Source organism: Grus americana, chromosome 6 (genome assembly GCF_028858705.1).
Source record: "Grus americana isolate bGruAme1 chromosome 6, bGruAme1.mat, whole genome shotgun sequence".
NCBI lineage: Eukaryota > Metazoa > Chordata > Aves > Gruiformes > Gruidae > Grus > Grus americana.
In genome coordinates this window covers 38473765-38496577 of record NC_072857.1, presented here as the reverse complement: position 1 = coordinate 38496577, position 22813 = coordinate 38473765, and the positions used below count along the sequence as shown (strand labels likewise).

General features: G+C 41.6%; 1 protein-coding gene across 6 annotated transcripts in view; it reads left to right on the top strand.

The window, feature by feature from the left end:
* ERBB4 (erb-b2 receptor tyrosine kinase 4) overlaps positions 1-22813 on the top strand; it is a 629144-nt gene that overhangs the window by 191850 nt on the left and 414481 nt on the right. The gene's annotated exons all lie outside the window — the stretch shown is intronic.

The window sequence follows — 22813 nt, the reverse complement described above, 5'->3', positions numbered from 1 at the left end:
TTGCCATTTTTTAATGCACAGAATGTAAGGCAGGCTGCAGAGGTTTGGAGACAGGTCTGTAGAGGATGGATATCTCTGTATTTGTTATTTGCTGAATGCTGGGCAATATTGTGAGATGACACAATGAAATTAAACTGTTAGGAGAGAGGGGTTTTATTAAATAGGAGTTACAGTTGCATGTAGCACTCAAGCAATGTATATTCAAATTACTTTCTGTAGCATCCTCCAAATGTTTCCTATAAGCTCAGGGAAAGCAGAATAAAAGATAAATGCTTTTGGAAGTCTTTTTAAGCAGCAAATAGGACTGGGATCTTTGCTTTCTCTTACTTTATGTTGCTTTACAAGGCTGAACCCCAAGTAATCTCAAGCTTGTTAGCAGCCACTTTCATTTCTTGAATCAGTTTTTAATTTCTTATAATCTTGTACATTACTAATGTAAAGTACAGACTTTGGGAACAGGCAAATTAAAAAGCTTATGTATTCAGGAGTTGGATCAAGTGATGATTGGTGGACAGCCGGTGGCTCACACTCCAGCAATGTGGAGATCACCTTCAGGAAGCTGGAAGGTAAACGCAAGCCAGCAGTAAACAGACACATCGCAAAGCTATTGCAGAAGGATCACTACAGTGATACTTGAGCACACATCATTATTAATATTGAAATGTCAGTGGTATTTTTAGCCCAGTGTTTATTACCCCTTTGAGCAGGGTGCCTAAATGAATCCAAATGTCTTGATAGATGTCTTTCCTTGGTGCCTGCCCCAGAATAGTTGAGAACCAAACAATAATTACAATCACTTCTATACAGGCAAGAGAATGATAATCTTGGATCTTGCAATTTTCTTCTGTCTTTAGCTATCATGCAAGTCTGTCATTCTTGCAAGTTTTAATTTCTGGCATCTGCTTGGCAGGGGTAAATTAGCTTAATTGCTGTAAGATTTTTTTTTTTTTCAGAAAGTCTTCCAAGCGTTACTCCAGCAGAAAAATTGTGTTTGCCTCCTCACAAAGAGAAGCAGCAATAATACGTGTCCGAGAATGTATTACATCCACTTACAAACAATTTCACTGCTAACCTCACAGTCAGAGCACTGGTAAAGTGTGGTGCTGGGGAGCGACGGCAAAGTTATCAAGCAGAAAAGTTATCTGTGAGTAGTGATCTCTGTTATAAAATCATGGGACATGTTTCAGTTGGTTAAAAAGTGATGACGCTACAGGTGATGTAAGTACTAGCTCTCTAACTCTGTTTTCTGTTGAGAGATGTCCAGTGAAGCGTTGGACCGCTGCTTGCTGGCAAGGATGACTAATGAAAGACAGCTGTGGATTCAGTCTTTCCCTGACCTTTGGGGTGCTGAAGCCTTTCAGGGACCCACTAGTGAGAACACAGCAAAGAGTGTAGTAAACGTGTCCCCATAGGAAGAGGCAAACACCACCCACCTATCTGCAAGAAGTTGCCAAGAAATTTGAAGTGAAATATTTAATAACTTTACACAGGCTTGGAGGGATCCTTTTTGCTGTGTTAATTCAAATTGCTAACACGGATGGTGGTTTCAAAAAAAAAAAAAGGTGCTGAGTCCCCAGTTCCATGGCATGATCTCAGGCGTAGGGTAACTGAAGGAGTGAGACAAAGGAATGTCATCACACATAAGATTATTGCTGTGCTGCCACCTCTGTCTGCTCTGAGAGGATTTAACAAGACAAAGATGGTAAAACTCAAGCCTTATCTAATCTTTTTTCTTCCACTTTAAAGGAAAAATAGGTCTAAAAGAGCAGGAGGAAGTATTTGTATTTAACTTGCAGTTTTTGTTTACCTGTTCCCGTGGTTGAATTGTTTATCCACAAGGGATTAATTTGTTACTTTTTTTTTTTTTTAAGATAGAAATATCTTGGTTGCAGAGTTTATTTAACAAAGTATAATAGAAATAAATACTGTGTTATTCAGTAGCATGGACAGGGCTTCAGTATTTTCTCATTTCTCAGTCTAGAGATTCAGACTCAGAAAAACAGAGTTGAGCTGGGGAGAGGAATGCTTCTAACACCTCAGCTAAAGCTCAGCCTTCACACTTCACATCATTCCTGCGCACCTCTGGTTGTGTACTGCGTGGATTTGCAACTGATCAAAACATTTACTTTCATGTAGCATTTTGTAAATATCGAGATACAATTTGAACCAATGTCCTGAAGATGTATTTTAGACATTGGTTGAGCTTTTCCACCTTTGTGCGTACTGGAACCACGTTTCTTTTGGGCAATATTTTTGAATAAGCCAGTCTTTGCATAGTACACGCAGGGCTGTCTGTCCAACTGCAGTCACAACTGTTAAGTCACCAGAGAGCAAAATATGCTGTGTGTCTCTCCTGATCCTCTTCTAAGAGCTGTGCATGAAACCTTCACCTCAGTGGAAAAAAAGGCAACATTCCTGTTGTCTCAAATGAGGCCATGTTTTGTGCTATCTTTCAAAGACCCGGCGCTTCCAGCAAATGTCAAGTGATTTTGGCTGTGTTTGAGAATCTGTTAGGTATTTGGTAGCTTATAGTCCTTATTTCATCAGTCCTTCCTCTGTAAGCAGTGCCTCCAATATTGACGATAAAAGGGAGGTATCTAAAATGGTGAGATAATTACCTTCGGCAAGCAAGAAGGAGAGTTGCTCTGCATTATGCAGGATAATTTCTTGATAAAGACTTCTCTTTTCAGTGTTTGTTTCTGCAAGGGCATATTGAGTGAGAATTAGATGGAGCCAGTTTGGCTGGATTTATATTGGCAGAAGATAAATACTGTAGATGAGAAATATGTTTGTCTGGGCCAGAAACCTGGCGTTGCAGAGAACAGTCCAACAACATTCATTGATGTCCAGGTTTTTTGGCATAAATTAGTGCTGTTTCTTCTTTCAAGGTACCTTCTACTTCCTGTGGTAATTTAGCATGTTTGCTGATGTAGCCATTTAGTGTTAACAGACCCTGAAGTTCAAAGTCATTAGCTGCAATGAACTCAAAGTAGAGTCAAGATTTATTTAACCTGTGTTCTGTCAAAATTAGGTGGTAAAAAGTAATGTTAGTCAAATAAAGCAGTGCTGCTTGTCAGATTAAAAAGTTGGTGGGTTCTGGTTGACAGGTTAAACTAAGCTGCTGAATTGGTCACTTCTGAAAGGACAAGCCATCTTGTACTTGAGAGATCAGAAAAGCTGTAGATGTCATCTCTCTGAGCCATAAAGCTTTCTTCCTTCTCTCTGTAACAAACTCTCATAAGTCCTTCAAAAACTCCTCAAGCTTATGTAGTTAGAAGTCTCTTTATCTGTCATTTTGTTTAAGCTTAAATACTTCACGGAGACAATGGACTTTCTACAAAACTTTTTGGAAGTGAATGTGCTTTCATAACCTGAATAATGGTCTGGGATAGAAGAGACCAGAGTTCCAGTTTCAGGCTTGCCTGATTTGGCTGCTTTTAATGGAGTTTTTCTTCCCTGGGACTACACAGCTTGCCATTTCCATAAGAAATTCCCAGTAGTCCAACATGTGATGTTTCAAATTAAATGTCTGGTCTTCGGAGTGTAAAGGTCTTTGTTCAAGTAAATCTGACCAGCCCTAATCAAAAGTGACTAGAAGTGGGTAGCTATCTTCCCAGCATTTTTGTGCAGTGGTTTATTGACAGATATGGAGGAGAGAAGGGATGGCGAGTGTACAGCCCTGTGAGGAGACCCAGCTTGGAAGCAGTGGGCTCAGGACCTTTGATGGGAAGCCCCTAGCACTTGAGCAGCTCCTGAGTCCTGACCTCTGGACTGCCCAGTGCTTTTCAGAGTCCCACAGATGAAATCTCTCTGCTGTATTTAGTGCAAGTGCACAAAAGCTCCATCACCGGAATGGTTAGAAACAGACTTTTGAAATACCAAACAGCAGCACCTGCCATTGCTTATCCTGACCCCATCTCTCACCTTCTGCCCTGACCCTTCTCCAGTTTTATATCCTAATAAAGCAGCTGCATATCTTACAGTTTCTGGCTGCTGCTTCAGGAGGTTTATTAAGGTCATTTAAAGAATTTATAGTTACTTCTTTAATGACCTTTCCCAGTTCATTGTTGATTAATTTCCAGGCTTGCAGAGTGGGAGGACAAGAGCTGGCAGTGCATTTTCTGCCTTTCTGGCACACCACGCCTGGCGTTGCAGGAAGCGTTTTGGTGTCTAACACACCATGCCTGTTACCATTTCCTATCTAATTCTTCTTTTCCCCGTATTGGGCAGACAATGCCAGTGTGTAATCTGATATTACTTACATGTTTTCATCTTCAAACTGTAACGCATTAGAACATCCTTCATTGGAGGGGTGCAGGGGAAGAGTTAGTTATCCTTGTGAAGAAGTGTACCTTCACATTTAACCTCAGCCCTTGAGTTCAGCGGCTCTTTAACTGTATTAAGTCTGAATGTCACACTTAGCAAGGTAATATCTAAAGAATGTTATTTAAAAAAAAACAACCCAAAAAAAACACAAAAAAAAAAAAAACCTGGCAAGGATTTCACAGTTGGTTGCTTTTGGCCAAAGTCTGTTGACATAGGAGATGTTGTTTTCACAAAAAAGAAGAAAGAACTTTTAAAAAGCAAAACAAAAGGTGAAGTCTTTAATAAGGTGTGAAGTCTCATGTGGGATCTATGTGGGCGTTTTGCTCATTTTCATGTGGTTAGAAAAAGGTAAAAATTATGTCTCGGGGTTTTTTTTTTTTGTGGTTTATTTTGGGTTTTTTTTTAAAGCCGGTACTACGTGGCAGAAAGCCAAGTATCGTTCTGCCTTGATCCCGAGGCCGAGTGATGCCTTGGGATTAAGCCAGACCCGGTCCTGCCAAAATAACCTGGCTAAGACACCAAAGGCAAGACCCACAGCTATATCTGAAAACAAGGACTAGCTTGGAGTCGGGATGATGAAATGATGAGGACTATGTGATTGCAAGCATCTTGGCAATGATTTATAGTTCCTATGTCATCTACACTCTTTATTTGTTTCTATTACTCTGGCTTTCTTCTGAATTTTTGGCTAAGTGGTTGTGGAGACTGAGGTGGACTTGGCAAGGTGGACCGGGGAAATTAATCTCTGACCAGACGCTGGGCAGACAGATTTAGCAAGCTGCAAGTCTGGGAGCAAGAGAGCTCCTAGGAAATGTTTTGTCCAGCCTTTTAGACTGCTTCTGAAGATACATCTACTGTAACTCTACCCTGACTCAGATGCAAAACTGGTCTGGGTTTAGTGATCTTGGACAAGTCTTTACACGCTACCGAAGCTCTGGGTTGCAAAAGTGGAATCATGACATAGGAACTGCATGATGGAGGTTTGTGTGCCTTATCTAATGAGGTCCATGGGTGACAGTCAATTAAATCCACAAGCCTGGGGAAATAAAAATGTTGTTTGCAGGCAGCCATTACATCTTAGGTTTATTTAAAATTTTCTCCTAAGATAATCAGTGTTTATTGAAAAAAGACATAGCTAGCTGGCCCTGAGACCTTAGGATTGTGCCAGTGTGTGCTGCGTGATGTCTACAACACTTCTCTGTGGCTTTGTTGAGGCAATGGGATACAATATATGCTGTTCAGGTATATTAAAAAAAATCTCCTTGGTTATATTCTTTTCATCAGATGTGCTCGGAAACATATAATACAGGGCAATAACTATCCTCTGGTCCTGATTAACTATCAGTAATCTTGGAAAAATGCTTGGTAAGCATCTGTGCAGGTTTCTGCAGATCAGCCAGATTGTCTAATACTGAATTGCAAACTCTAAAGGAGAACAGTGATAAAATGCTGTGCTATTTATTGATCTAGTATATTTGCTAGTCCTGGAATACAAAAACAAGGAAGAAATGAGGAAATTCAGGGGTTTATCTCCTAGGATGTGTTCGATGCCGGCTGTGCGCCTCATTCATGAGCACAAGGCAGAGCCAGTCTCATGTTGGCAGCATCTGACATAATGCCACTGTTTCCCCGAGAGAGAGAGAAAAGCTGGGGTATTTTAGGAAAAGTGCATGTTTACAGCTTAGTGCTTTGTGGTTTTGCCATGAACACTGCTGGTAGAAGGTTTTTCTAGAGCTGTCTTTTCATCGCATCAGAACCGTGTCCACAGAGCACACACATTGCTGAATCCCACAACAGAGTTGAAGGAGTCTTGAGTATCACTTTTTTTTTTGTTGTCATAACCTTAATGTGTCTATGTATTTTTGTCAGCCATGTAAGAATATATATGTTATAAAATCCCATTAATGTGAATATTGCTCCTTTCCAGTTTGTTTGAGTAGAAGGCACTGCCAACAAACTCCCAGTTTGTGTTACTTTTCTATTTCTGTGAATTAGTTAAAATAGAAGAGTTAGCATAATAACTAAATTAGTTATGGTCAATTTATTTAATACCAAAATGAGGTCTGCAATGCTGCAGCTGCTTTGCAGCAAGAACACCAGGAAATTTTGTTGGTGTGTGTTTTACAGCGAGTTTCCTAACATCAATATATTTACTTATCATTTACTTTATGGAATTACTAAAATCTGAATGGTATGTGTAATAATAGATCCTGTCTTGCTTCAGAGCTTAGCAAAAGAGAGAAGGAAGTCAGCCTGAAAAACTTGGTCCAGACTACTTTTTTTTTGTTCTTGAGAAGTTTGATTGAAGGACTCTTCAAAACATGACCAGAATCAAAATGAATAATATCAACCTCTGTGCTGAGCAACTATTTCCAGTGTCCTCCAAAGTTATTCTGGTATTGTTCTCCAGTGTGATTTTTGTATACTGTAAAGGGAAAAAACCAACACACTCCATTGATTATTATTATTTTTTTTTAAATCATTTTAAGGTAACTTGATGTAGTAGGAGCTGCATGTACTTAAATATTATGACAAGTGAAGAGAGAACTTGTGGAGGGCAGTCAAGAGTCCTCTTTTCTGTCCTTTTTTTCTTTTGTTTCAATTCTGGCTTCCCGTAGTTGCTTATTTCAGTGTAAAACAAACACTGTAGATTAAATTAGATTGGATTAAAAATGTACAACCCTGAAAATTTATTTTGTGCGTATTACAGAAAAATATTCCTTTCAACACCAAGCCTATATACGTGATTAGTATTACCAACATGGAGTTCTCATGTTTCAGTTAATTTAATCCCAGAAAGCATGTAGGTTTTGTCCCTTTCTGTGCTTATATTCATGGGGAGAGCATTGAGCGGCGCAGAGGATACCATGTTGGGCAGTCACCCATTTAAATGAAGAGATGGTAACCTCTACTACCTTTTAGCCTGAGCTCCCAGAAATTCAGGGAAGAAACATTCCTGGCAGAATATTGTGAATTAAAAGAGATTGAAAAGAAAGGCGCTGGCTTAAAGTAAGGGTGATGCTGTATGAAGGCACTGACCTGTGCGTCAGCCATAGCGATGTTGCGGAGAGCAGGGACCGTGTCGTTGTTAGGAGTTGGTCCTCAGGAGGAGGAGATGTGATGCTGTATGTCAGTTCTCCAGTTGCCCCTTAGACCAGTTGATCCAGCTGCAAAGCCACATAGCGCTTCACGCTCAACTGCTTGATGCTGTAAAGTGAGTATCCATCCAAACTCCTTATTTACTACAGGTCTATGAGGTTTATATAACTCATGTTTTTGAGGCACTTTGAAACAGTAATCTACTATTCCTGTCTGTAATACATGGTTTTATGAAGTGCCGTTCAGTTTTCCATTTACTCAGTCTTGAGGGAAAATTATGGGTTTTTTAGATATTCAAACACTTTCGGGCCGGACCCTGCTTTCTTCAAAGCCTATTGAAAAAAAGAGCAAGATGGGGCAATCAGCTAGCGGGGAATAGGCAGGAGGAGGGAGGTAATTTTGGGTTTTTGTGGGTTTTTTGATAAGAAACCCATGATTTAACATGACCTAGAATCACAGAACGTAAAAACAGATCAAGCAATCTGTTATTGGCTTAGTTTATCACTTTTGTTGCATTCTTTAGCTGTGCGTTTATATGAAGGTCTTGAATTGAGAAATTCAGTCTGACTGGCACTTATCAGTGGTGCCACTCAAAAGGGAGAAAATCAGAAAGTTGGAAATGTCTTAATGCACGTCGGGCTTTGGCAAAGGAATTTGCGCTGCTGTGAGGGCGGTGAGCTGAGGCTCATTGAAACTGCTGGGGAGAGTCCTGTCGATCTTGGTAATTTGATTTCTCACATGATGTGAATACGGAAACTTAGCATAAGTGAAATGTAGTCCTCTTTTAATTCTGCAGCCATCTGGTGCTGTGGCAAGTCTTTAAAATAGACTAATAATAAATGGGAAAACAAACGTAGGAGTGCTGAAAGAGGATCAATGTCTTTTGTTTGTGGTGCTCCATTCCCAGAGGTTTCCAAGCACATACATGTTCTTATAAGGGTGATACTATACACATATCATTTAAAGTAGACTCGAGGATAAAAAGTACTTGCCCCTTCACCTAGCAAGAGTCTAAAACTTGGAGAAGCACTATCTGATGGGGACTGCTGCGGAGCCATCCAGGCACGTGGTGGCTGCTCGGGAGGGTAAGGCGAGGTGCTGGAGCCCGTGCTTTGCCGACTTTGGTGTGTGTCCTGCCCTGGGGAAAGGCTGGAGGCACACCGGAGCAGATGGAGTGCATTTCATTAAGTCCATCAGTGCTGCTTGTGCCTTCTTGACATGGACTTTTCTCAAAGCAAGCTGGGGGACTTTCTGAAGAGTGGGCAGGGGAGAGGAGCAGCTCTACATATCCGTGCTTGGCTGAATCACAATAGCAGCACATTTTCCCCCTCTTTTCCAAAGGAGGGGAAGGTGAAGAAAGGACCGGTGGACCAGGGGAGTTGTAACCATGTGAGCATTTATTGCCTGTTTCAGTTGGTTTCGTGTTTCCGTAGCAACGTACCCTGTGTGGCTGGAGATCTGCTGTGAAATGGTACCTGTTGTGTCTGTGAGGGGCTGGGCAAAAAATAGGTTTCATGAAGCTAATAAAAAATAAGTTAGCTTCAGGCACAATTGATTTTTAAGCTAGATTTACATGATAGGCATATGGCTTATATGGAGACAGATACCTGGGGAGTAACTGAAGCATGCTATGGTTGGGTCTTAGTTCAAGGGACACTGGGAGGGGAAATGCGGAGTAAAATAATCCCATTTAATTTTCTGAATAAATTAACGAAAGTGCTATTTTTAATGCAGATTTTGAAGTGAATCGTAATGGTTGAGGGCTATGAATTAAGCCATTCTTGTGGAAGAAGGTAACACTTTAAAGAAGTCAGTATAGAGAAAATGGACATAACTCTTTGGAGTTACGCCTTTCTTTTCCAACTGGTTGTCTACTTTTCCCTGCTGTTATCAGTTGGTTTATTATTTTTACTCTTGGGCAGAAGCTAAAAACCTCAGCGTGCACTTTTGAGATCAGATTGAACACCTACTCAGCACCCATTAATTCACTTATACAAGAGCTGAATTTTCAAAATTGCATGGCTCTCAGCATTCCCAGATCTCAGATGGCTCTCTGCTAATAAGGATTTTTTTAAAAAACACAGCTCTCTATTCTGTTGCCTAAATGACATTTATCTAATCTGAGAATGTGTTCTGAATTCTTTTTTTCCCCCAGCAGCATGGCATGGGAGACAGTAAAAGCATGTGCTTGCGATGGCTTGGAGTGGGTCCAATGGCTCAGCCGGCTGGCGAGTGGGGTCCTGTCGGGAGCTGAGCTCCCCAGCTCCTGGGCTGTGAGACTCTGCACCAGGTGACAAGGAGCCATGAGCCCAGTATCGCAAACCCAGGCATTAGCAAAGCTCTTTCTCTGTAAAACAGAGAGCTTTTCAGTGTGGTTGAAACGAGTGCTACTTCCTACTTCCCTCTGTCTTGGGTTTTGTAACGTGCCTGTCTTTATGCCACCTATGCTACCAAAGGTGAGCATGAGGTCTTTCAGTGATGTAAAGAAGGTCTTGTGATCTCTCCCATCTCTTGTAATAACATGGTTTTTCCAGTATTGGACAAGGCAACTCAAGACCTCCTTCTTGAGGGGCTGGGACCTCTCTCTGATGTGTCTGGTGATTGATGTCAGCATGCTGAAAGTGCCAGGAGGCTGTCTCCCCAGTGAGTCTCTCTGGTCCCATTTCTGGCCAATTTACCTTGTTTTCCCATCCTGAAGGATGGCAGGTTTTGGGTGTACAGTCTTTTGCCTGTCGTTACTCTGCATTCCCAAATACTGAACTGGCAGACTGGTTGTTCCCCAAAATATTAATCCCTAAATCCCTCCTATACCACTAAGTCTGAAGCAATTGCAATCTTTCTCCCTCCTCTGCTAATTAAATTCATTTGGAAGGAGAGGTAGCAGTTGCAAAGGACCATTCTTTTAATTTCCCTTCCACGTGTAGCAATTAGCAGGGGGTTGTTACTGGCTGAAATAATGAGCGCACTGAATAGGTTGGTGTGTTAACTACAACCAGAAAGTTGTAGGGCTCTAATGGGTAAAGTGGTGTGGTGTCAGCCAGGGCTTGAAATAAACGGCTTACAAGCTGTGCCTGGGGAAGCCCTACCCCTCGGGCACATGCTGGTGGGATCCTGCTGTAATCAGATTTTAAAGGAAAAGTGAAATTATCTTTTTTTTTTTTTCATTTGCCCTCACAGTGTATCAGATATCAATCTCGGATTGCCCTAGGGAGAAAAGTGTGTGGTTTTTTTCAGGGCTGTATGAAGAATTCATATGGTGTAAGTAATTTTTGCCATTGTCTGGACTACTCAGTTTTTCATCTTAAAACGTACATCTATAGCCTTTTTAACGTCTCTTTTTTTTTTTTTTTAAGTCTTTATCACTTGGCAGGGATATAAAAAGTTAATAACAGATTTATAATTTTATTAGCATTTATGCTGCAAATGCAAGAGAGTTCCCCAACCCAAGTTTAATGCATCCTTAAAGTCCTTTTTATTAGCTTGTTAATTCCCAGCAGTACCGTTTTATGGAAAAGCGTATTACTTTTTTTTTTTTCTAGAGGAGAAACAGTGGTTTAGATCCAGATGATGAAAACATGGGATTTTTTTTTAACAGGGGGAGAGGGTAATTCTTCATTTTTACTTCCCCAAAAAGTGACTTTTCTATTGTAGTATTGCAAGTACTTTTGACAGATATAGGTGACAACACAAAGTGACAAGGAGTGGGCACCCAGGGTCATCCTTTTCGGATGGCTGAGCGATGGGCAGGCACGAACACTACGTGTGCAGTGGGGAGTGAATGACAAAAGGCCTTTTGGTGACCCAAACCTGCTCATCCTCTTCTGTTTTCTGTCAGACTTGGCCATGTTCACACATGGGTTGGGTGGGTTTTTCTTTTTCATAGACCTGTCTGTCAGAGATGAGGTCCCTTACCAATACATTTATTTTGACAAATGTCCTTTATGTTAACAAGATACTTTGACTGACCTTGACTTTTTCACACCCTGAGGATGGGGAATTATTTTTAAAATAAATCTCATTCTCTCATTCCATTGGCAAACTGAAAATTAAATTACTTTGGGGGAGGAACTGTGCATATATTTCAATATATTTGAACTGTAGGATTATGCCTGTGTTATTTTTATTGTTCATATAATGGACGATATGGTGTAAATTAAAGGCGTATGGTAGCTGTTGCACCCTGTATAAGCCCTCTCCATTGCTTGTATAGTCATCCATCCGTGCTTCCATGTGGGAGCGAAGGAATTTGTGGTTATTGTTCTGTTTTGCACATAGCAGGAGCTGGCAGCAGACTTGTGCAGTAAAATAGATTTCAAACATTTTCCGTATCACTAATTGTAATTTCCAAGGCTTCCTCTGTGACAGAGCGTACAAAAGGGAGCTTTAATAAAAACTATCATTAGCCTCCTGGATCAATGTAGTTTAGGAAATACAAAACAACTTCAGTTGTTTAAAAATAGGAAGTGCCAGAGGGGGTTCCCACCTCCCCGCTGAAAGCAAATCACAGGATTGATCTGTCTGCAGTGTAACTGCAAAATTTGCAGAAAACAGGTGAACTAGCTGGGAATATAAATAGAGCCACTCTGCAAGCTGGTACCTGCATCGTTCTTAGCCCCCCTGGGCAACCCATGATGGGTCCTCTGTAAACGAGGCAGTTGCTTGCTTTTGGGGGATTAGGAAGGGAATTAATGCCAGCCAGCGGATGTGTCTCCCAGTGTAGCGATGTTGTATTTCTCTTTCTATTAATGTTTTCTTTTCATCTCTCTTCCACTCTCAGATCAGAACAGTTTCTCAGGTAAGTCACAAGCCGATTTCAAGAAATCCACCCATGGACACAGCACAAGTCACGAAAAGAGAAATCCCTACTGAAATGAGACTGGTAGCCTAGCCTTAGGTCAAGGAAATGCTGAGAAGAAAAGAGGACAGCTGACCTTCTGAATGTTTTAAATACATGGAATAGTTGTGTGGGGCTCAGTAAAATGTTCCCCAGGTAATTTGCTTTGGGGTTTCTGAAATAATCTCTGTGACTTTCATCTCTCTTTACTTTTCAAGGTTAGACTTTTACATCCTGCTATGAAACACATTTCCCCTTCTCTCCCTGCAAACTTGCCTCCAAAATGACTGTAGGCTTCAGTGTGTCAGCCAGCGTATTCTCAACACTTTACTTTGATATGAGGAAGAGTTTAGAAATTTGATGTTATTTCGAAGCGTGACTATTTGTCTGTGGCAAAGCAGCAGAAGGCCCAAGGGAATCGTTCTGTTAACCTGTCTGTGATAAGCAGATATGCGCTTTACTATTAACATTTGTTGCGTGCACTCTTTACGCACAGTATGGTAAGAGCCTTTCTAAGATCACAGCTAGGTCATTCGCTGGGCTTTTCAGGGATTAAGGTCTGAAGACTTTCTTTCTGGTATTTATTAATGAGCGATTTATGAAGGCAAGTGCTTAGTCCTCCACCGTTAACTCCATATCGTATTACATTCCTTCCCAGCCCACAGGGATAGTTTTCAGGAAAAATGCATTGGGGGTAGGACAACAGCAGCGCTGGTCTTGCTGCGAATTTGTCTTGTGAGAATGAATGTGGCCAGCTGTAGGTGTCTAAAGAAATTTGAATCACCTTGGTGGCACTGGGCTCCTGTATTTTTCTTGACTGTAACCCACTGGACCCAAAGTTTCTCTCCTAAGTGTTCATGTTACTTCCAGGCAAGGCAGAATTTTTGACTGTTTTACTTGTTCTATTTCTATCTCAGCTTGCCAGTACTGAATCCGGGACTTAATTAACTGATATTTTAGTTTGCCAGTAGAATCCCAAATTAAAACGTCAGAGTGATGAAAGCCATCTTTGTCTTGACCAGGAAAGAAACTGCGGTGTCCCAGGACTAAAAATGTAAATTTCTGTGGGCTGAGCACATGTCTGAGAGAGTTTATTTACTGAAGCAGTGGCCAGTCCTCTGAACGCAGGATTCCTCCCAGTCTGGTAACGAACGTCAAACCAGTGCATTAAATCAGCTTATGGGGAAACTATTCTTATTCAACTCCAAGTCCAACTAAGAAAGTTCAGTTTGAAAGATACTAATTAATGGTTTGCAGTGAGTATGAAATCAATTACAAATTACTATAAAACCCTGATAAACTCATTAAAGCAACCTAACTTCCACGGTATTCATGTCCCTGTGCAGATCAGTTCAGGTGCTCAGGAGCTGAGGATGCAATGAAAGGCTGACCCAAGGACTCAGCTGGTGCTGCTCCAGGCTGGTGTGTTCCCGGCAGGACAACCTCCCTCCAGCTGAACCTGGTTCCTCCCTAAACATGATTTTGTAAATTGGTGAGGGAAATAAAATGACTAAGATGCATGGTGATGCTGTGGCATCACAGCCAGACTTCACAGTTTGTACCTTTCCCTTTCAAGGAAGGACTGAAATCTAAATAAACCTATATTCATAGAATCATAGAATGGTTTGGGTTGGAAGGGACCTTAAAGATCATCTAGTTCCAACCCCCCTGCTGTGGGCAGGGACACCCTCCACTAGACCGCATAAGCCTCATCCAACCTGGTCTTAAACACTTCCAGGGATATTCAGAAACTAGGAAGGTTGACTTCAATTAGGTTTAAAAGATGCTGAAATATAATTTTGCTTGAAGACTAAGATAGCATGCCAGACTCCCTCTCCCATCAATGGATACCTCTAAGGGTGATTTTATCCTAACTAAAACAATCAGTTGAAGTTGAATTGCCCCCTTTTAGTAGCAAGTTGTCTCCCAGACTATAGGCAAAACTTACTGGTGGCACTGTGTTGCACATTTGGATTGCTAGAAATGCATAGGAGGAATCCCACTCTTCCTACTACTAAGATTGCTCTGATTGTGTTACTGCATTTTCAGAATCACTAGCATAAAGATACACAAGCAAGCATGACCGTTTAATCCATAATTAATGTCTTTACTGAAAGCTTTATATAGATTATAGTAATATATTATGGGGGTTCCGTGGTTTCTCAATACATGCTTAAATATTGTAATCTGCTGTTACGTATTCAGTGAACTGAGTGGCATTTGTGCAATAGGGAATAGCTGAGGGAAACGGTCTTATGTTGCAATGTAGTATCATTCCCTGCAAGCTGCCAGGGTTTACGCCTGAAGAAGACACGTTACACAACTGTTTCTTTAAACTTCTTTTTTTCTTTTTTTTTTTTTTAATTGTCACATGTGTTCAGTGCATGCTGTCAGCACATTTCTAAATACTACAGCGTGGTATTTCAAGACAAAAATTCAGACTCCTCTGAGTCTCTGAAAGCTCCACAGATAAGTTTTGCATGCTATTAGGAAAGCTCTACAGATCAGCTAGGACTTAGAAAAATATCAGTGATATCCCAAATATTTGGGCCTTTGAAAATGCTTGAGGTAAGGGCATCTCATCTTGAAGATCTAGTTTTCATGGCATCAGTTTTCATAGAGTTGTTTTAAAATATGAAATTGTTACTTTTCCTCTTTCTAACTTCTCCTTTGTTAGTGAAGGGCAATATAATAAATTATTTCATAAATTTTTCCTTTTGTTGCTCTAAGACATTTCCCTTTTTCTCCGTTTGACCATGGTTTTGCAGAAAAAATTAAAAAACAGCACTATATCTTACACCTTTTTTTTATGCCTTTGCAGTTACTGCCTAGCAGAAAGAAAGGAAGAAGATATTTTGGTCATACACCTTTATTTTCCATAATAAACTAGGTGAGGGGGGACGGACCCCTAAGCTGGAAGCATTTAATTAAAATTCTTAATTTGAGTAAAAACATCTGCAATTTTATTTAAAAAGAAAAGCTTGATTTTTAATAGATGACCGGTTTTAATAATGGTATCTGAACACATCTGTGTGAACTGGTACTTTCTGCATCCATCCACTGATCAAACACGGCACCTGAGACGTAGAGCTGTTTTTCATAGGACATAATACTAAGTGCATCTGGGGATCTGCGCCTAAATGTGCGCCGAGTTTAAAGCACAGTATAAGTCGCTTTGAAGTTGGTGGAATTACTCACGTGCTTTAATGTAAGCACACACTGGAACATCTTGCTGTCTTGAGGGGTCAGTGTACTGAGTCCTTTATAGTGACACTGGGGTAGCTAAATTCTTCATGTCTCTTGAACAGCCTCTGTTTCTAGCACCTGTGATGCAAAAATATGGTGTTGCAGAGAGGAAATAATAGCCAAAATTAAATCTTTAGAAGCTCCTCTGCAGCTGCGAGGGTGGCAGATACTCTTATTGGCACGCTGATTATTGTAGCAGAGCACTGGAAGAGACAGGCAGTGCTAATATTATCAATGGTGGCAGAGTATTATCTGAAATATTCAAACAGCAGCAGTGGTGTTTTGGCTATTGCAATCTTGATTATGTCAGCATAGATAGATTTCTTTCTGTTTTTCCCGGAGAACATAATAGTCAAATGAAACCTGGCTTAACTACAGCCTTGGGGCTGAGTCAGTGTTCTTTACCTGAGATGCGATTGCAATTTTTGACAGGAAGACTAATGCGTGTTTTATTGTTGTGTATTTAAATTTGATTTGGGGGTAGAGGGAGAAACATTTTATTAAAAAGAGAAGGAGAATAACTTCTTAAAATATTTCCTGTTGCTCCTCAGGCAGGCTATGGAAGAGAAGACAGGGAGATCCGGACAGTGCTTTTTGTTTGAGGAGGTTTGGGCACCACAGAAATGCTTTTGTAATAACTCCAATCCAATATAGACCTTGATTAAACAAGACCATTTAAGTAAGGGCTTAAATCCATCCTGGTTCAGCAATTCAGTGAAGCTGTGAAGTTAAGCACTAGATAAATTACACCTACATTTTGCAGCCATGAAGTCTGAAATCATAGTGTTCCCCTGTCCAAGCAGCTCAGAGCATGGTGGAAGGGTATTTGCGATGCTGATCTCTGTGGCACTGACTTGCTGTGTTCAGTGACAGCCGTGGTGAAAACCCCTTTGGTCTTCCACTCGCTTCTCCTTCATTGGCGAAGGGAGTGTAAGATGCTCCTGGCTACAACAGGGAGCTGTGACGCAGTTTCCTTCTGACTCCACCTGACCTCAGGCAAAGTAGAGTTTTGTGGCTCTTTTCTCCTACGTGTAGAATAAGGATGTGGTTTAGCCATGTGAAGTCTTTTATGAGTCTTATTTGTCATAGACTGAGCAGGGGGAGATTATTTCTCCCGTGGAGTATGAGGTCCAAGACATCTGATGTGGCCACCATCCAGGGTAGTATCTGGAGCTGAGCTTCTGAATCAGCTGAGAGAATTTGGCGAGGGGGGGTGTGTGTGTTGGAAAACAGATTTTGAATTTGCTTCTGGAGAACATCTGGCTTCAGATAGAGGAAAAAAAAATGGGATTCAGAGCTTTATATTCTCAAATAAACACTTGATATCAAGGTTACATATATGAGGTATGCAGTGTCCCTGTAAACGGCTCGGGATCCCTCTAGAACAGGATTTTTAAATTGTGATCTATCATCTCAGAGGCCTGTGTGCTTTGAGGGGGTCTATAAAACGCAAGCAAGAAAACAGGCTTGCAGTTAACAGATATAAATTTTCTCTATGTGGTTGCAAGCTTTCACTGTGAAATTTCTGAAGCCCACAAGCTGAAAAAGATTAAACCTACTTTTTTGGCAGCTCTGTCTTTTATATTGCAAACCCTTGTGAGAGCCCTGGGCATGAAAATAATAATTATTATTTAATATTTATTATTATTACTATTGTTATTACAATCTAAAGGGAAAGAATGGGCGAAGTGATTCCAGCTTCACAATTTGATTTGTATATGGTTGGGAACAGGCTCTTTGCTTTGGAGATAGACATGTACAGGAGCTGAACATACATGGCACTGGCCAAAATTATGGGAGTATTTTTATTTTTAAGTATGTGAAACTCCTGTATGTAGGTCCAGTGAAAATAAAATACAAATCCTGTGTGACTTGACAAGACAGGAGCCGGTGTGAATCATCGAGCCAGACGTAAGCCATCAAAGTAAATGGAGTTTCAGTAATTTACAGCTCGGTTCAATCACCAGTTGATACCCTCGGATCTGTATGAAGCACTGTCGCTCCTTTGGCTTGGTAATAACTGCAAGAGTGCACGCGGCTTGCCCGCTCTTTTTCTGCGCTTGGAGTCCTAGTATTTGTCACAAAGAGGAGTTGTGAACTTTTCAGTAATTTTTGTTTGGTGTTTTTTGTTTTGTTTTAAGAGAGCAGGTGGGTGGGGGTGAGCAGGAGGGGACAGGGAGCACCTTGTACTGTACATGCCATTTCTATTTCACTTACCAGGATTTTCTCAGCCCTCTAGGCAGGGTGACCTTTAGCAGCCTCAAAATGAAGGAGTGTTGAATGATTTTTCATTTTGAGATATGTAATACAGATGGCTAATATAATACTCTGATGGGCAGAAAGCTCATCTGGACATAAGGCAAGTGAAGACTATGTTCCCAGTTGAGACCTGCTCTTTGGAGAGTTTGCCATTGCTGTCAGCTACTTCTCGTGTCTGTGGGGGAGTCAGTGGTCAAGGGAGATACCATAAAACAGAGTTTCACTGCTAAAAATTGTAAAGAGAGAAGAAAGGAGTGTTAACAACCCTGCAGGCTGTTCCTGCCTGTGCCATGTGCTCCTCTGTCCTACCTGTCCCTATCCCCCAAGCGAGTGGTTACCTCCTGGTGAGGTCCAGGTGCTACCTTCAGAGTGAGGGTGGGAACTACTGTGCAAGTAATGGCTAACAGTAACCTGATGGTAAACTGCAAACAGAAAGAGATGTTTGTGAGCGTATTGAGAATGAAAGGCGAGATTCGATCCAAATACCTGCAAATTTGTGTATTCATTATTTTACCCATTGTAAAATCCTGCAATTCCTCTATAGATTGTCCTGGACTTAGATTTATGTTTACTGGGTATGAACTGTATGATTTTTCACTTAAACTACCGGCAGTAGAGGGTTTCATGGATAACTAAGAAGGATTCAACTGCTTAGCTGTTCTGAAGTCACAGGGGAGTCCTATGGGTGTACAGCCTTAGGTTAGCGCTCCGGAGCCCGGCTGGAAACAGTCACTCTCGCTAGAGCTGGAGACGTTAAAGAGAGGTGCCACCTGACAGGTCTGGAAATGAGACATTAAAATCTAATTGTGAGAACTATTTAGTCACCAGGGATTTTAGGGGAAAATAAGTAGATAAATATTAGGGTTAGTACTGCACATGGAGAAAGGGATATCCCAGATAGAGTGTGCTCGTAGGTATAATGGGTTGAAAAGAAGAATGCCTCCATTCTGCATGAAATCTTGGTGCTGAGCTGGATGTGACTTATCAAGCCCCCTGTCTCCTCTCTGCTTTGTTGTCTGCACTTGTTGGCTTATGGCAAAGCCTGTTGAAGTTGCTGGGATTTCTTCCCCCTTCCCCTCTCCTCCCCCCCAAATTTTAAGTGCCTTATAAGCCAAACTGGGGTCTGATGTAATTTCTGTAAAATCTGGGTATTTCGATGATGGAGGAAATTCTCTCCCTAACTATCATTTTTCTTGTCTGTTGTTTGAAAGCCTGCTGTTTGTTTTTCTTCAGTCCTGCTTCTTTTCAGAAATGATTATGGATTTTTTTGATGCTTAGGCTGTTGTGCTTGGGGTGGTATGGCATACTTCTTGGTAAAAGTCTAACCGTGAAAACTCCTCTGTAGGGTGCCCTCTGCATTCAGTGTTTCTCTTCCATAATAGTGATTAATGAATAGCACAACATTAAATTAGTTTTAGGCTTATTAGCAGAGCTGGTCGAGTGCAAAAACATTTAAAGGTGTATCATCATTCAAGAATCAAATTTATGATTGTAAATTGAACTTGCATTGTCTTTGGAGTTAAGTGTGATCTAGTAATTTGCTTCAACTTGCTAGCACAGTGTTTCCTGCTCCTGCAGAGTCGATATCTGCTTGTTGCAGCACCTGCAGTCAGGTTCAATAGCTGGTAGGATGCTGTTTGGTCCTGTTGGTGTACGTGAACCTGTCGTCCACCCAGCGCCCTGTCCGTTTGCAGCCTGGCAGTGGACACGGCATCCTGCATGTGGGCACGGGCCCGGACAGACACCAGTGTCTGCACTGGGAGCAGGTTGGTGTGCATCCCTCTGAATGTGGGCCTGGCTGAATGCCGAAGCGGCTCATTGTGGTCGCATCCCTGCCGCCGGAGCAGGGCATGCCGACACGGCTTGCCTCCTACCAGTGCCAGTGTGGTTCCCTTGCCGGAACAGAGGCACAGCACTTTTTTAGTTTCTGTTTTTATTTCCCTCTAGCACACTCCCTGCATTTCAGAAATGTGCCGTATCATTACTGAGCCACGCTTACTGCAAGAGCTTGGTTCGGCTGTCCCTGTTTCAGAGGCCACTAGTACATGTTGGAAGCTGGGAGTGTGGCAGACCCTGGCAATGTGCTGTGTGTTTTTATGGAGCCCTTAAAACCGATGGACGATGGACCTGGAGAGCCTGGTTCAGCGTGAATAGCATGGAGGACAGAGTCTTCCTTTTCAGAAGTATACAAAAGAAAACAAAGGAAAAATCTTTGCGTGGTTTTTTCCCCTTTCTTTCTTCCCTACCTCTTACCTTGGGAGCCTGCAGGCTCTCCAATGATTGTTGGCTCTAATTGGAAATTGAGTCCCTTGCTTTTAAAATCTTTTCATAAGACTCTCTTCTACTTCATTAAATCATTAAATGAGTTTAGCAGGTATTAGTTTTGAGCTTTATTAATTGTGACTTGTTTTTCATTATGAGATAATTGTCAGTCACGAAACATAACTGCTGTAACATATCTGAGCAGAGAAAAGTTTCCAGGAGGCAGGAAGAGAGGAAATACAGAAAGGTCGCTTGTATAAAAATGTCTTTAAATAAATTCTTGCTGGAGGTATTTAAGGATTCCTGGGAGGTACCTTGTTTGGGATGTAAAACCAGCAGTTTAAAAGCTTCTCGAAAGCATTGAGACCTCCGGCAGGAATTTGGTGAAGAACACGATGTGTTTATGGTTTGGATTGACTGTGAATGTAACTAGTCCTGCCCTCAACGGGAATATTTCCAATTTCCAAGCTTGCTTGGTTAGGGTGATTTACAAGCATGGCAGAGCTATACAGCTTCTTGAACACTCGACGTATACTGGGGGCCGCAAAGGAAATTCAGTTAACTTTGAGACCTGGGGCTGCTTGCAGCCAAAACTGCTCTTTATTTTCACAGGCTACACAAACTCTGTGTTTTCTATGGGTCCCCTGAGGCTACTCAAAAATGTGCCCCCACCACCACCCCTCGTGCTGAGGATCGCAGAAATGCGTATGAGCATAGCGCACCGCGGGCTCAGGGGCTTGCCAGGCCCTGCAGTGGCAGCGGTAGGAGCGAGACTGGTACTGCAGAGTGCAGGGCCTGCCTGGTCTGCATTGACAAGAGTGGTGCAATTTATCTTGAGCTATTTTCCAGGGACTTCTGGGAAACAAACTATGCATCATCTTAAAGATGTTTCCATGAAACAATTAGGCTGTGTGAAATTATTTCTACTTTAGTATGAAGTGCTTCCTCGGCATCGACAGAACTTGATGCACAACTCCAGGGAATGGAGAACAAATCCAAGCTGCAAATCCAGTTTGGAACTAAGGCCTGGTAAATACATTTTAAAGTTTTTTGGAGTCTCAGTTTTTAATCTAAATGTAATTCATCCTTCCACTCAGAAGAAATTACGGTTGTAACGCCAACATTTGCAAGCAGTAGTGAGTGATACTAGTAGCCTCTGAACACCCATCCTTTACTGAAAATAGATTTGCTATTGCCAAACGATAAGATAAAATCTTTTCTGCAGATGATGGCTTCTGGAATATAAAAAAAATACAGTTTCTGAGAATCCTGAGAATAAAAGATATGTGGTCTTTTAAGGGCTGTGTCTTAGAAACTACACCGCTGCTGTGATTTCAGTAGCCTGGTATTTCATCTGTTGTTTAATGGGCTAACAGAGTAAAATATCACCCTGTAATGATTCTTGAATGTGTGTGGGTTTCTTTATAGCCTTTCTTGGAGACGCAGGCTTAAATTTTGTCCTGAAGAAGCTCCTAATATAAATGGGTAGTAGATCAGTAAATCAGATAAGACCTGCCAGAAGGGGGGTTAGAGGGATGTAGCTGAGGCAAGAGCGGTGGAGAGGAGGCTGGTGGCTGCGAGTGATGGCAGCCGTGTCTCGCCGAGTCTCCGCAGCCACGCTGCTGCTCTCTGCTTTCTCTTCCCTCCCTGGGAGCCTGTCAGCTGGTGGGCAAGGGGGAGCTTGTTGACTTTTAGGTGAGGCTGGAGGAAACAAATGAATCATCTCAAAACTGGGTAGCTCAAACTCATTTTTTGAAGCACTCACAGGGGGATTCACCTGGTAAACTCTTTATACTTTACGGTATTAGTGGAAGTGGCTCATTCAGGTACTGCTACTGCAAATGAATTCAGATCTAAAAAACCACTGTATAGAGCAAATTTCAGAACTGGAGCCTAATCCTGTGTGTGGCAGGATCTTGGTGTAAAACACCGAACACGTTGTGTTGGAATGGATGCGAAAGGAAAGCATTTCCCTGTAACAGCCATTATGAATGCGGATGTTATAGGGGATCATAAGCCAAAAGCTAGGCATGAGCTCCTGCAAAGAAAGTTAGCATCGTATTTGGTGTTATAAACAGATTATCTCTTGAGAGGATGTGAAGTCAGCTGTTGGCTGTAGAATTGCACCTGGCTTGGGGGCGGGGGGCACGGAAAAAAATGGGGAGGAAGAAAGAAGAAAAGTTTGGTGTAGAAGAGACCTAGGATGGAAGGGAGGTAACTGGTGTTATGTGTATAAAAGGATGCAGTGAAGAAGGATATTGGACGTGGTCTTAAATAGCAGCAAGAGAGACAGTATTTAAGTATTAGGGGGAATCTTTCTAATGCTGAGGATGGCAAAGCATTGCAATAGATTAGTTTGAGAAATTGTAGGATCTTCACTGCTAGAAGACATCGGGAACAGAAATGGTTTAAACAGGGCTCTGTGTGTGTCTCCAGACCCGCCCTGAATCAAGGTGATCTTTCCTCTTTTCTGCTCAGAGGTGCAGGACGTCTGTGTCAGAAACCTGTAGGGGTAAATGTTGATGAGGTCAGGCTTTCCATAGCCTGAGCAACATGGGATTTCAAAAAGACTGTCTCACTTCAGCCACAGTCCTTGGTAACCATGTTAAAGTTTCTTAAGAGTTGCCACAGGTTAATAAAATAATTTTAAGATTGTTCTAATGTAGCTGCTGAGCATTTTTTGGAGATGAAATTTGCATCTCATTCAGCTAGTGGGTAGCAGAAGCTGAGTTTATTAGGTTAGGTTTTGGGTTGTGTTTTTTTTTTTTTTTTTTAAACCTTGCTTGT